General features: G+C 37.0%; 1 long non-coding RNA gene across 2 annotated transcripts; it reads right to left on the bottom strand.

Moving 5' to 3' along the window:
• Positions 1–208: 208 nt before the first annotated feature.
• LOC103355514 (uncharacterized) lies at positions 209–1,543 on the bottom strand. 2 transcript variants are annotated; one of them, XR_520092.1, is made up of 2 exons: positions 1,508–1,543; positions 209–1,132 (listed from the first exon to the last, which is right to left on the bottom strand). It is a non-coding gene; the product is annotated as an uncharacterized LOC103355514 (long non-coding RNA). The 2 variants fall into 2 exon arrangements; XR_520093.1 differs by lacking the exon at positions 1,508–1,543 and adding an exon at positions 1,305–1,315.
• Between the last annotated feature and the right edge of the window lie 2,412 nt (positions 1,544–3,955).

Here is a 3,955-nt window from a genome sequence, read left to right as displayed (position 1 = left end):
CGTGGACACCTTGACTGTGAGACAGTTGATTTAGTCCCTGAAGGAGTTTCTGTCAGATGCTGTTTCTGCTCCAGCAGTCACTCACTCACACATTGTTTCAGTTCCCTTTAAGAAAGCTCTCATGTAAATCAGCTCAGAGAGAATCATCTCACAGTTTCACCTGAAATATGTCAAACTGCTCTGGAAATAAAAGAAGTAGATGTAGAAATATTTACAACAACAATTTTAATTCTAATCTTCAAAAGTCTTAAATAAACATAACTTTCAAATATTTAGTAGAAACAAGTAAAGAAAAGTAACTCACAACCATAAAATGTTCTGCATTCTGATCATCATGTAACATGAATTCAAACCGAATTATAAACTGTTCAGTTTAACTTGAAAACATTAAATTGTATACCATCATTGTCATTGCAGGAAAAATGTTTTATCTTTTGTATCCCTCAAAGTTAAGCATCAAATTAAATGTGGACATGAAGTTTAGAAAAGCTGATCTGAGTTAACCTCCATGAGGCCAATAAAAATATTCCTACTAAATTTGTGGTATACTTAAAAAATGACATTTTATTCTCAACATCAAACCATCAAAATGGTTCAGAAACAAATTATTTACGACAACATATTTAGTATTAAATACAATGTGAACTTACTTCCGAATTCCAGTCTGGTTCCTCCACCAAAAGTCCACCACAGTGATACAATCTGATTGAGGCGTCGTACAAAAACCTCTGACTGTAGAGAGACACGGCTCTCTGACTGTCAGACTGAACTAAACCTACAAACCCTCAACATTCAACTATTAAACCAGAAATAATGATTTGTCCTCTGGACCATCCTGAAGTTTTAGACTCACTGCAATGAATTTTAAAATTTACATTTTTAAAATGAACTTTGTGACTCGCTGCAAAACTACTTGTTAACAAATTTAATATTAACATGAAAAGAAGTTTATTTTACATGAATACAAACGACGTGCCAAGAAAAAGAAATATAACACCAAAAAAACAGTTCTGATTGAACTTACTTCCAACAGCCAGTCTGGTTCCTCCACCAAAAGTCCACCACAGTGATACAAACTGATTGAGGCGTCGTACAAAAACCTCTGACTGTAGAGAGACACGGCTCTCTGACTCTGAAACAAACAAACTCAACTAAATGATTTGCTGTTTGTATCATTTTGCCAGCTGAAAATAAAACTGGAAATAACACAGTGCTACAAATTTACATACTTTATATATTTGTTGAGAATTTATTAAATTTATACTAAATCATTAACTTTCATGAGATTTATGAATTTAATGAACTTGACAGACTGTCCTTCCATCCATTATCTATACACTGCTTAATCCTCAGTAGGGTTGCGGGGGGCTGGCGTCTATCCGAGCCAACTCAGGGTGAAGGCAGGGGACACCCTGGACAGGTAACCAGTCTATCACAGGGCTACACAGAGAGACAACCAAGCACACTCACATTCACACCTATGGACAATTAAAAATCACCAATTAACCTCAACATGTTTTTGGACTTTGTGGGAGGAAGCCGGAGAACCCAGAGAGAACCCACGCTGCACGAGGACAACATGTAAACTCCATGCAGAAAGATTCTGGTGTCCTCACCGGGACGTGAACCGGCGGCCAACGGTGCTAACTACCGAGCCACCTTGCAGCCATTGACAGACTGTTAAAACTTCAAAAATATCTAAAACACAATCTGTCAACAAACTCAACCAAAACCTCATATAAATGAACACTGACACATTCAGTTTTCTGATCAAGTGATTGATCAATTGATAATCAGCATCATCAGAGTGATCCAAGTCCCTGCTGGAGTCAGTCAGACATTTCCATAGAGAGCCACTTTGCATCAGCAGCACCATGCTCNGTTCTTGTTGAATATAAACTCTGCTTATTCATTTTCTTTTCAAATAATCAAGAGGATCCAACTTAGGACAAAAAAATGTAAAAAGTTTCCATCATGACCTTTGACCTCAGCTTCAGTCTGGATCACAGCTACTTCATCTCTATTATGTTTGAAGAAAACATGAAGCACAAATAAAATCTTCACATCCCTCGACATGCACAAATATTATCTTTAATATGTAAAGTTGTGTTATCTAAAGGAAGTTTAAAATGAATTGGAACCATTTAAAACGAGGAGCTACAAGGGACATACGTGATGAAACTACATCTGCCTATTTAAATGTCAAACACCAAATATATGAACTGCTAAATGAATGACTTTCTCTTGTGCAAGCGCTCAACAGCCACTCCTCAAAAAAAAGAAATGGGTCAGTATCCTGTTATAACGTGATAAGTGTCTCGTTTTAACAAGATATTTTTCACATTATAACGAGATATTATCACGTTTTAACAACATACTAGCTTGTCACATTATAACAAAATACATTTTTATTTCATTATAACAAGATACGTTTCACGTGATAAGGTGATACGTATTCATCTCATGATAATGTGATAAGGTGTCACGTTGGTCTCAGCAGAGGAGGACTCCTGTGCCCTGGTTGTGAACTGGCACTTGGCCGTTGCAGTGGCAGCTGGCGACACAATGGCAGCCCTGAGTGATGCCCCACTGTTGAAGTTTCTACGAAATCGTAGTGTACCAGAAGAGTGACTTTCGTGTATAGAATGTCACCATGTCTCAACCCAAGCATGAAGTAGAACTTAATGCAATTGTGTGAAACAGCCATATTCCTCCCTTTACCCATGCTCTGCCCGCTGTTTTCCCAAACATGATATGGTTTCACGTTACAACGTGATAAATACTGTCTCGTTATAATGAGACACTTTCACGTTACAACGAAATACTGATCCTTTTATTATTTTTTTGGGGGGGAGTGGCAGTTCAGCGCTTCCGTACTCTCTGACACACTTCTTATAAATCCATCAAATGCATTAATAGTGAGAGCTCATTTTAGACTTGAACAACACTAAATTCATGTTCACTTAAGCAGATGACACCCTGCTTTTCATTTCTAAACCCAAAAATCTACATTGTTCTGTTTATTTATAAATTCACACAATGTAGTTTCTGGTAGGTGAGAAATTACAACAAAAAAATGATTTCAACAGAGATCTTCTCCAAGTTTCAATCTAAATAGCCATGTTAATTAAGACAGATATTAGTGCACTTCAGACTGCCCTGTATTATTCTAACAGAAATAATTTGTTATGAGAGTTGACATTTTCCTTTCAAACTGTGTCAAGTCAGTCAGACATTTCCATAGAGAGCCACTTTGCATCAGCAGCACCATGCTCCAGTGCTCTGGGAGACTTTATAGTCCTGACACTTGAACTCTGNCAGGCGGCACAGGATCAAACACTGACTTCAGTCTGACCATCAGTGGAGTCCAGACTGAAGATGCTGCAGTTTATTACTGTATGGCTGAATTCTACATCAACAGTCAGTATTCGTTCACACAGTGAAAAAGCATCGTACAAAAACCTCCCTCAGTCACACTGAACAGAAACTGAGCTGATACGGTTCACTGAACACACACACACACACACACACACACACACAATATATTGACACACTTCAGCATCAGAAATCTTCATAATCAATGAAAACCCAAACATAACAGATATCTCAGAAAATATTGTGTTAAAAATGTCAAAGAAAACTTCAAGGTCCATCAACTGGAATCATAAAATAACACAAGACAGAAGTGACCCCCTCTATATAACTATATCTACTGAATCAGAACAGTGTCAGCATATAGACAGTATAAACTGCCCAAACCTGTGCAATTAAACATTAAAAACATCTATTCTGTGGTTTGAATAAGTCAATGCAGAATAAATTAAAGAATTCTTAAGACTCTATGCAGTTGAATTAACTGGAGAAAAAAAAGAAAAAAGAAGAAACATTTATCTACAATTGATTGATTTGAGGCCAACATAAAAAACACAACCAGCTGTTAAAACATCTTTCAGTA

The sequence above is a fragment of the Stegastes partitus genome, unplaced genomic scaffold (assembly GCF_000690725.1).
Source record: "Stegastes partitus isolate 25-593 unplaced genomic scaffold, Stegastes_partitus-1.0.2 Scaffold156, whole genome shotgun sequence".
Lineage (NCBI taxonomy): Eukaryota > Metazoa > Chordata > Actinopteri > Pomacentridae > Stegastes > Stegastes partitus.
This window is presented reverse-complemented; position numbering and strand designations above follow the sequence as displayed.